The 11,475-nt window shown below is 40.8% G+C and overlaps 1 non-coding gene across 1 annotated transcript; it reads left to right on the top strand.

Annotated features, from left to right (window-relative positions):
• The first annotated feature begins 5,451 nt into the window (after window positions 1-5,451).
• On the top strand, window positions 5,452-5,523 carry TRNAA-AGC. The gene has a single exon. It is a non-coding gene; the product is annotated as a tRNA-Ala (tRNA).
• The last annotated feature ends 5,952 nt before the right edge of the window (window positions 5,524-11,475 follow it).

The following is an 11,475-nucleotide window of genomic DNA, read 5'->3' as shown; positions in this document are numbered from 1 at the left end:
CTCGGCTCACTGCAACCTCCGCCTCCCAGGTTCTTGCCTCAGCCTCCCAAGTAGCTGGGATTACAGGTGTATGCCATCGTGTCTGGCTAGTTTTTTGTGGTGATGGGGTTTCACCATGTTGCCTAGGCTGATCTTGAACACTTGGGCTTAAGCAGTGCACCCTCTCAGCTTCCCGAAGTGCTGGAATTACAGGCGGTAGTCACCGCAATGGGGCTCTTTTTCTTGTCTGATTGCTCTGAGTAGGACTTCTAGTGCTATGCTGAACAGTAGTGGTGAGAGTAAGCCTCCTTGCCTTGTTCTAGATCTTAGAGGAAAAACTTAAGGCCACTGAATATATTATCTGTGGGCTTTTCATGTATGGCTTTTATTAAGTTGAGGTAGTTTCATTCTATTCCTAGTTTGCTGAATGCTTTTTTCATAAAAGTGTGTTGAATTTTGTTGAATGCTTTCTCTATGTCAGTTGAGATGATCGTGTGATTATTACCCTTCATTTTGTTAACATGGAGTATTGTGTATCCCTGGATATTTCACTCCCAGGCGTGCTAATCCTCTGATATTACCCTTCGTGGTGATGCAGTTTTCGGTATGCCCCAGTCACCCTGGGATAACAGTGGTGCTGGCAACGTTCTTTTTCACTCTTTTTCTGACCACACCCTACTGTTATGTTTCAGTTATTGCTGACCAGTTGTTGCATTGTTTTCAACAATGCCCTGAGGTATAAATTCCTCTATGAACAAATCCAACCAAAATGTAACTCCTTAAATGGAATAGTTTCTGATGTAAGTATTTGATATTTGTCCCGACCCCAAAAGAGTTCCTCCTAACTGCCTTATCTCCTGATGCTCTCCTGCATAATAGCCAGACTGCAGTTTAAGATCCATCTTTCTTAGATTCACAAATTTCCTCCCAATTACCTTTCATCAGAATCTCCACCATTCTTGAGAATGCCCTTAGCTTTCAACTTCTCTATTCTCTGTTACAAATTAAATTAATTATTTTGGGAAGGATTGGAAGCTATCTACTTTTCGGCTCACTTCTTCTTTTTTGTTTTTTTTGAGATGGAGTCTTGCTGTGTCGCCCAGGCTGGGGTGTAGTGGCGCAATCTCAGCTCACTGCAACCTCCACCTCCTGGGTTCAAGCGATTCTCCTGCCTCAGCCTCCATAGTAGCTGGGATTACAGGCACACACCACCATGCCCAGCTTTTTTTTTTTTTTTTTTTTTTTTGTATTTTTGGTAGAGATGGGTTTTCGCCATGTTGGCCAGGCTGGTCTCAAACTCGTGACCTCAGGTGATCTGCCCATCTTGGCCTCCCAAAGTGCTGGGATTATAGGCATGAGCCACCATGCCTGGCTGGCTCACTTATTTCTATAGGAAAAATCTCTGAGCTAGGACTCTGGAGCTAGAGGTGGGAACAATTGCATGCTTCTCTTTGTGAAAGAAATGTTCTAGATGCTGAACACTCAGTGGACAGAGTGCAGTAGTCTGAAATCCTCTTGGCTTGTATTTCCTGTTTTGAAGCCACTGCCTCACATGCTGCAGTAAGAGCTATTAGCACCTCAGTATTCTCTGTGTGCCATGCTCAAGGTAGAGTATTAACTATCTAAGGATGGAGGAAAAGTTTCTTCTCTGCCCACTGAAATTTGCTGAAAATGAAGTGACAAAGGCAGATTAATAAAAGAAAAAGACACACAGCATTTATTTAACATACATAAGCATGGGGTAATTGCAGGAGAGTGATTGCCCAGTGTCCCAGTGAAGTTCAGATGCATATACGCCCTTCTTCATACGGGAAGGGGAGATTGAAGCTGATCATTTTGTATTCCTTTTTACAGTGACATTATATTGATGTATCATAGTTTTCTCAAATTGACCCTTTTGTCAGACATTTGGCATTTGGATTGTTTCCTTTTTTTTTTTTTTTTTTTGAGAGCGAGTCTCGCTCTCTCTCCCAGGCTAGAGTGCAGTGGAGTGATCTTGGCTCACTGCAACCTTCCCCTCCCAGGTTCAAGTGATTCTCCTGCCTCAGCCTCCCGAATAGCTGGGACTACAGGCACCCGCCACCACGCCCAGCTGATTTTTTGTATTTTTAGTAGAGACAGGATTTTTCATCATGTTAGCCAGGATGGTCTCGATCTCCTGACCTCGTGATCCACCCGCCTCAGCCTCCCAAAGTGCTGGGACTACAGGCGTGAGCCACCGCACCTGGCCTGGATTGTTTCCTTCTTTTGCTTTACAAACAGAGTTGTGATGAATAGTCATGCATCTATTTTCCTTCTTATGTATGTATGTATTTATTTATTTATTTATTATTTGAGATGGAGTCTTGCTCTGTCGCCCAGGCTGGAGTGCTGTGGTGTGATACTGGCTTACTGCACCCTCTGCCTCCTGGATTCAAGCAATTCTCCTGCCTCAGCCTCTTGAGGAGCTGAAATTACAAGCGCCCGCCATCACACCTGACTACTTTTTGTATTTTTAGTACAGACAGGGTTTCACCATGTTGGCCAGGCTGGTCTCAAACTTTTGGCCTCAAGTGATTTGCTGGCCTCAGCCTTCCAAAGGGTTGAGATTACAGGAGTAAGCCACTGTGCCTGGCCCTTTTAATTTTGATAGTATATATTAGGGATAGCTTTGTAGAAGTGAATTGTGGGTTAAAGGGTAAAAAATTATACCCTTTTTCTAGATACTGCAAATTTTCTGCCCTTGGAATTATACCATTTTCCATTCCCACCAGTACTCTATGAAAAGACTAATTTCTTGGCAACCTTGACAACAAAGTATGCTATTCAATCTAATTTAGTATGTATTTCACATATTATGAGTAAGGTCAGTGTATTTGGGGTATCCATCACTTTGAGTATTTATCATTTCTGTGTGTTGGTTTCAGGTTCTGTCTTCTAGCTACTTTGAAATATACAATACATTGTTGCTAACTACAGTCACCCTACTCTACTATCAACATTAGAGGCTGGCTGTGGTGGCAGGCACCTCTAATCCCAGCTACTCCGGAGGCTGAGGCAGAAGAATCACTTGAACCTGGGAGGTAGAGGTTGCAGTGAGCTGAGATGGTGCCACTGCACTCCAGCCTGGGCAAGAGAGCCAGACTCCAACTCAAAAAACAAACAAACAAAAAAAAGAACCTATGCCTTCTATCTAATTATATGTTTGTACCCATTGACCAACCTCTCTTTGTACGCAGCTCCAACGCACACACCCTTCCCTGACCCTGGTGTCTATGATTCTACTCTCTACCTCCATGAGATCAACATTTTTAACTCCCACATATGACTGAAAAGATGTGAAATTTGTCTTTCTGTTTCTCACTTACTTTACTTAACATAATGACCTCCAGTTCCAATTACAATGGATTATATTAATATCTTTCCTAATAATTAGTGATCTTTACATGTCTGGAATAAACCCCACTTGGACATCTGTATTATTGTTTTAAATGTGCTGTTGGATTCTGTTTACTATTAATTTTATTTAAGATTTAGGCATTACATTTCATATATTTCATATGTGAAATTGACCTGTAGTTTGCATTTTTAGTGCAAACTGAAATGTTTGTGATCAATGTTATACTAACTTTATAAAATGCTGGTTTCTATGCTTCAAATAATTTAAGTAGCATTGTGATTTTTTGATATTTGACAGTTTGGTAGAATTTCTTTATGAAAGTATTTGAGCTTGGTGCCCTTTTTATTGAGTATGCCTGTTAAACTATTTTTCTTAACTGGTCTGTTTAGACTTTCTGTCTCTACAAGGGTTAATTTGAGTATGCTACATTTATCTACAAAATCCATCAAGTTTGCCAGTTATTTGCTAGTTGTGTTATATTATCTCTGATGATTTCAAAAAAGGTCTTCTGTGTTGATTATTTCCTTCAGTTAGTTCTAATTTTGTGTATTTGCACTTATTTTCTCTTTGTTGGCTAGAGGTTTGTCTATTTTGTTGACTTTCAAATATCCAGCTTTTTTGTATCTTTATTAGTTCTACTTTGTTTCTAACTCATTCTCTGAATTTATCCTTATAACCCTTCCTTCCTCATGCTTTTGTTTTATTTTGTTGTTCATTTAATAGCATCTTGAGCTGTGTTTGATTCATTTGTTGTTTTTCGTTGTTATCGATATAGGTATATGAGGGAATAAATTTCCTTCTGATAAATACTTCAGCTCTATCTCACAGATTCTATGTCACATTTGCACTTTTGTCCTTTTCAAAAAATTGTGTAATTAAAATTTGTATTTCCTTCTTGACTCGAGTTGTATTATAGCATGCTTTAACATTTTCAGATAGAAGGGACTTTTATTTTTTATTTTATCAATTTCTAGTTTTATTGCATGATGGTCAGAGAATGATGTTTGTGTAACTAATATGCTTTGGAACTTACGGAGGTTTTCTTCTGTGGTCCGTTTTAATGTATGTTTCACAGGTACTACAAAAGAATGTGGTGCGGAGACAGAGGTATACTGGACCCAAACACTCTCACCACACTCTTCCCCGTTCCTTGATTATTTCCGGTAGTGCCCCTGAATTCACAGTTTTATGAAAAAACACACTTTATTCTTCTTGCATGCGACCCATTGCAAACTTTTTTATTTTTTTAATAAGGTATTCAAGTGTGATTGACGTCCCTTTAATCTCAGTTGGGCTGATAATAGGATTAGATAATTCTATTATTCATCACATCCCCTTATCTTGTCTTTCTGCCCATTTAAGTTACTCTCCAAATATTGGCTGAGACCCTGTGGGTTCGTTGGGCTGGGAGGCAGAAATCCAGAGCTCAGAGGATGAGGTTATTGAGCCAGACCCGGCACACGGAGGGCACGATGAATCGTTCATGCTCGTGTTGAATGTATACCGCCCTCGTATCTTTTTCTGCCGAATCGGGAACGGACCAGGAGCAGATTCTTCCCGAAAGGGGGCGCAATCTGGCACGTGCTCCTCTTCCTAGCGCCCAAGTCCGCGCCTCGCTGGGCTCAGCACCCCGGCCGCCGGCGGGACGGACGCTCGGGTCCAAAGCAGTGGCTGCACCGACACGAACCTGTCTGCTTTTGTCCACCTGTCTTCCCTCGCCATCTGCATCTAATATGGTCTCTAAATGCTTCGCTTTGTACTTTGTGACTTTCTCGCAGCCCTTTAAAGCAGCGGAGAAAGAAAGGAGACAGTCAAAACTCGGGAGAAAATGTTTCATCCCTGGTTCTTCTAGTGGTGGCCGGGAAGTGACTCCGGACTGACGAGCAGAAAATTCCCAGGACCATCAATAGAGGCCTTCGGTGTAGAATGCGGTTTGCTCAGCTATCAGCAAACAGGGACACAAAACCTAAATTTAAGATATAAGAAATAGCTAAATAAAGTAGACTTTGGCTTGTTACAACTAATTGTTCTGAAAGGTAGCAAAATGGTCAGATTCCGTCTTGAATATATTCTCGAGAGAGTGGCTTCAATAAGGGGGTGTAGCTCAGTGGTAGAGCGCGTGCTTAGCATGCACGAGGCCCCGGGTTCAATCCCCGGCACCTCCAGTCGTTTTTGTATTTAAATTCTTTTCCATTGCTTTACTTTCTTTTCCTTGTTAAACAGAAACCAAACCTATTTCACAAAGGTTTCGCCATTAATATTAGTGCTGTTCCATTTCTACTCCTCAGCCTTGACACGACTCACGGGGGCTGCCCAAGCAAAAGGTGGAAAAGATGGAGCTGGAAGACAAAGACGGCTCCCGATTCCAAAACTTCAATGGCGTCGCCAAATTGACGAGCTCATTAACCTTTGGGGTATTATTACTTTGCAGTATTATTATTTAAAAAGTAGGAAATAAAAGATAAATGTAGAAATACTTAATAAAAGTAAAACGTAAGCTCTCAGACAATTTCCTTTCTTTTCTGGTCCTTAAATAGCCATGATCCATTGCAGGCTGAGCACTGAGAAACGCAGAGCCTTCCAAACCGGGAAATTGAGAAAGTTATTTTCATCAGGGAATGTAGAGGCGTCACACTTCTGACGAAATAGCTCCATTGAGAAGCATGCTCTGCTGAAGATCTCAAAGTTTACGCATTGATTTCCAGTTTTATTTTGTCTTTACTCTTGCCGGATAATTTGACTTCCCTTAGATGACGTTACAGAAGTAATTTTACCTAAGACAGGGGCGCCCTCTATCGTAAAGATATTTTTCAGACTCTTGGTCCACACAAGAGCTTGTTGGAAGAGCGAAATCTCAGCGTCACCTCAGACGTATTGAACCAGAAGCAGCAGTTTAACAGGATCCACAAGAGATTCTTTTGCATATTTAAGAAGCATTATGACGTGCTTTGACGTGGAGTAAGGGTGTATGGTATAAATACACGGCTGTATTTTTTTCCCCAATTTTCTACTCTAACATAGAAAACATAATTGCAAAATAATCTGTTTCTATTGCTGCATCATTTTTGTGTTCTTGTCATTGACTCTGTTCCCTCTCTCTCTGGTAATATTGTATTTATTAATAATTTTTGAATCACTATTCATGATTGAATATGATGTAACGTTTTCATTTTCTTTTTTCTTTTTTCTTTTTCTTTTTTTTTTTTTTTTTTTTTTTTTGAGACAGAGTCTCGCTCTGTCGTCCAGGTTGGAGTGCCCTGGCGCGCTCTCGGCTCACTGCAACCTCCGCCTCCCCGGTTCAAGCGATTCTCCTGCCTCAGCATTCCCGAGTAACTGGGACAACAGGCGCGCGCCACAGCGCCCGGCTAATTTTTTATATTTTTAGTAGGGACGGGGTTTCACCATATTGGCCAGGTTGGTCTCGAACTCCTGACCTCATGATCTGCTTGTCTCACAAAGTGCTGGGATTACAGGCATGAGCCACCACGCCCGGCCTTCATTATCTTTTTAATAAAAATTTCTCGGCCGGGCGCGGTGGTTTAAGCCTGTAATCCCAGCACTTTGGGAGGCCGAGACGGGTGGATCACGAGGTCAGGAGATCGAGACCATCCTGGCTAACACGGTGAAACCCCGTCTCTACTAAAAAATACGAAAAACTAGCCGGGCGAGGTGGCGGGCGCCTGTAGTCTCAGCTACTCGGGAGGCTGAGGCAGGAGAATGGCGTGAATCCGGGAGGCGGAGCTTGCAATGAGCTGAGATCGGGCCACTGCACTCCAGCCTGGGCGACAGAGTGAGACTCCGTCTCAAATAAAATAAAATAAAATAAAATAAAAATTTCTCAAGTTTTGCAATAAAGGCTGTGCTAACTTTTAATGTAAACTGGGAAGTTTGTATCTTTGCTCTGAAACATTTTAAATAGGATAAGATCTTGTAATCATTCCAGAATACACAGCCCTCTCCTGATCAACTACCACCAAATCTTCAGGAGCTTTTGTATTAACTCCATTTTGTATTCTAAGCCCTGTGATAGATTTTAAAGATCCAAAACCCTTGCTAATCCTAATGAATGTGTGAGCTGAAGGATATCGCAAGAATTGGGAAATCCTGGGTTTCCGATATAATGTCAGGCCACCTCTCTCCCTGTTAAGTGATTAGGAAATTTTCAGTGGAGAAAATAAGTTCCAAAAGTCGTTCTTTCTCAGATTAAGATGTCTTGGGTTTCAGTTTACTTCTTTAAAGAAAGATTCAGAGCTAGTACTGAGGAGCCACACTTTCTTGATGTGGGAAATAGATCATTTTCTGTTCTGTTGACATTTTTTCTCTCTCTTCTCTTGTTTTCAAAGTACAGTTCCACAATGTCTCTTTGCCACTTATACCCACTGTGGAAGGAGAAAATTATTCACAGGCTTCAGTCATGGGAATCAATTTGCAAAGGAATATAGTAAAAGTGTGAGGAAGAATATCATGAATTATTACCATTGCTTTATGCTAGGGCTCAGGCCCAAATGGAAATTTTTTTTATGCTCCCCACAATAGACTTTAAGGAAGTCCACCTCTGTAATTTAAGGTAGAAATGGATAGGATGCAAAAACCAAGAGTTTAATATAAGAAAGCTATAGGAAATATAGGATGGAGATTTCAAAAACATCTTGGGACAACGAAAACAAATGACATATGACAGACAGAAATACTTCTTTGAGAGCAAACAGTGCCTATCTTTGGCCTGGGACAATAGTGAATCATTTTAAGGTACATTATAGATGAATTTTGGAAATTCAACTATATTTTATTTTGGGGTTGTATACTTCAATGAGATCATATTTAAAAAATTTTTTCTACAGGGAGAAATTAAGAACCTCTTTCAAAAATCAGCTGGGCATCGTGGTGGCCACCTGTAATCGCTGCTACTTAGGAGTCTGAGGCAGGAGAATTGCTTGAACCCGGGAGGCAGAGGTTGCAGTGAGCCAAGATCGTGCCACTGCACTCCAGCCTGGGTGACACAATGAGACTCCATCTCAAAAAAAAAAAAATTAAGGACTTCTGAGAGGAATGAGGACGTGGCCATGTGTGAGACCCTGGGTAAATGTGTGGGAAGCGGCAGGTGGGCAGGACCACTGGTTGCACAGTGATATGGAAGCAGACACTACTCATTAGACCATGTAGTCAATCTGACTTAAAAGGTTGAGTTTTATTCTTTTCAAATACATATTTAATTGAAGAAAAAATATTATTTAACCCTTTACTGTCTAGTTCAGGAATTCTTTTTTAATATTCAATCAAGGTGGGAGACTTACAACAGTGTAATCAAACCTCCCTCTCCCTGTCAACAAATCAAGATGTAAATACCAAAGAATATAGAGTGTGAATTCAATTTCTAGATTATCATATAAAAGTTCCTTACGTGAAAACTATTACTCCACCCTTTTGATCTGTCAACTTTAGGAAAACAATACTCAACCAGTTATAATCTTCTCTGTGGTTCTAGATGCACTAGAGATGTCCTTCACATGTCTGCAGGCTCCCTGAACAGAGTAATTAGGTATGAATGAGTTCTATCTCCTGAGATAAGTGGTTGGTTCATCAGAAAAATCTCATATATTTAGAACTCATCCTATGTCTCCCCATGCATAGATATTTCTGAATGCTTACAGAAACTTAATAAACAATTCTCACAGTGTTCTCTGTACCTTGGGGCAAACAGAGCAAAAAAAAAAAAAAAAAGAAAGAAAGAAAAAGAAACACCTCCTTATGAGGAACTTCGAGTAATCTAACTGGTATCTTGGTTTCTTCAGGTGCAAGTCAGAGAAAAATCACATGATGACTCTGGAAACTTTCACATCATCAAACAGCCTAGATAATTTTCCTCACATCGTCCCAGCACTTTCACGTACACACACACGCGCGCGCACACACACACACACCCAAAGCTTGTAGAGTTTTTTGGGTGACACATCTCTAATACCCAATTTCAGTGAAACCTGCCATTTATGTTTCCTCTTACCTATTCCACTATCCCCATGAGCCAACTGAGAAAAATTCTGCCAAACCATAAGGTGGTCTCAACTTCAAAAGGGGCTCAGTGATATACTTACCAATATAGGTAAAGTCATATACATGGAGGATGACAATGAAGATGAATGAGAAAAGATAATACCTACTGGGAAACTGGCAGGAAATGAGACTTTCTGGGTCTTTTGTGAAAGTTTCAAGTCCATGGCGATAACCAGTGTGAATTCCAGGGTTGAAGATTATCTAGGAAGAAGTTCATTTTTTTGCTTTTCACAACTATCAGTAAATAAGTTCCTAATCTTCATATCTCAAAGGACGCTTTGAGTTCTCATTGTACTCACACTTTATTGGTGCCTTCTACTCACTCCCACCTCCACGTATTCAGGTCAGAGCACTGGGCTGAGTTCACTGTGTTTCATCAATGGGCAGGATCCTAAGGAAGAATATGGTAAGTTCAACACGTTCCCAAACAAACTCGCCTCCTCCTCCTAATATCTTATTCATTCCTTCAAAGAACAATAAGCCTCTCTATTCTGCTTTTTTTCCTCCTGTTTGTTGAGGCTTTCTTTTACGGATTCCCCACTTTCTGGCTTGCTCTATAGATCCAATAAGTCTTTGAATCCTGTGTCTAGCTACCTATGAACGTGCTTTCAAAATTTCAAAGTTTTTCTCCATCCTTGAAGCTACTATTTACTTCATGTCTTGAACATTATTCTGGACTACTCCATGAACCTCCTCAGGTGCCTTCATGCTGTAATACAGTCAAGAACCCCTTGGCAATGAATAACAAGTTGCATGTGGTTTTATTCTCACCTGGGGTTTTCTCATCAAAGTTTTGCTCTTACCATTCCTGAGGAGCAAACGGCAATAGCAGAAATGTTTTATTCAGGAAAAAGCTGGTCAGTTTTCTAATGCAAGTTTCCAGTATTTTGTGTTCCATTTCAAACTTTATTTGCCAAAATTTCAATATCCCCCACAGCTGGGGGTCTTCTAAGTTAAAATGGTCACAAATCCTGCTTCTACACCCAACACTTAGTGCTAAAACAATGAACCCAGGAATGGTGACCCACAGAATAGAGTGAGATATTCCTTTATTTTTCATTTTATTTATTTTTTTACATTTTTAGATTGGAGAAATACCTTTTTAGGGTTTTTTTTTTGTTTTTGTTTGTTTGTTTTTTGAGACAGAGTCTCACTCTGTCCCCCAGGCTGGAGTGCAGTGGCACCATCTCAGCTCACTGCAGCCTCCACCTCCCAGGTTCAAGAGATTCTCCTGCCTCAACCTCTGAGCAGCTGGGATTACAGGTGTGTGCCATCATGCCTGGCTAATTTTTGTGTTTTAAGTAGAGACAGGGTTTCACCATGTTGGCTCGGCTGGCCTCGAACTTCTGTTCTTAAATGATCTGCCCCCCTCCGCCTTCCAAACTGCTGCGATTACAAGCATGAGCTACTGTGCCCGGCTACCTTTTAAATTTTAAAATTATTTTTTATTTCCATATTTTTATTGTTTTCATATACTGCAATAGTACTTGGAGGACCACACAAATATCTCTTCGCATGAGGAGATGTAGTTCAGCGATAGTACGTGTGCCTTACATACAGGAGGCCTCAGGATCAGCTCCCGAGCACCTCCAACGGTCAGTTTCCAAGTTCTTAATACCACTCCTCAGTACAATGCACACTCAGGTGTCTTACTCTCTTTTCGTTGCCTGTCACATGAGAAGTAAACACGTGACTCAAGACGTTAATTTCTTTTTTTTTTCTTGAGTATTTTTTTATTTTATTTTATACTTTAAGTTCTAGGGTACATGTGTATAATGTGCAGGTTTGTTACATATGTATACATGTGCCATGTTGGTGTGCTGCACCCATTAACTCCTCATTTACATTAGGTATTTCTCCTAATACTATCCTATCCCCCTCCTCCCACGCTGCAACAGGCCCCGATGTGTAACGCTCCCCATCCTATGTCCAAATGTTCTCATTGTTCAATTTCCCACCTATGAGTGAGAACATGTGATGTTTGGTCTTCTGTCCTTGTTATAGTTCGTTCAGAATGATGGGTTTCCACCTTCATCCTTGTCCCTACAAAGGACATGAACTCATCC

This window comes from Papio anubis, chromosome 6 (genome assembly GCF_008728515.1).
Source record: "Papio anubis isolate 15944 chromosome 6, Panubis1.0, whole genome shotgun sequence".
NCBI classification, from domain to species: Eukaryota; Metazoa; Chordata; class Mammalia; order Primates; family Cercopithecidae; genus Papio; species Papio anubis.
Note: the sequence above shows the minus strand (reverse complement) of the source record. Positions and strands in the feature narration are given on the sequence as shown.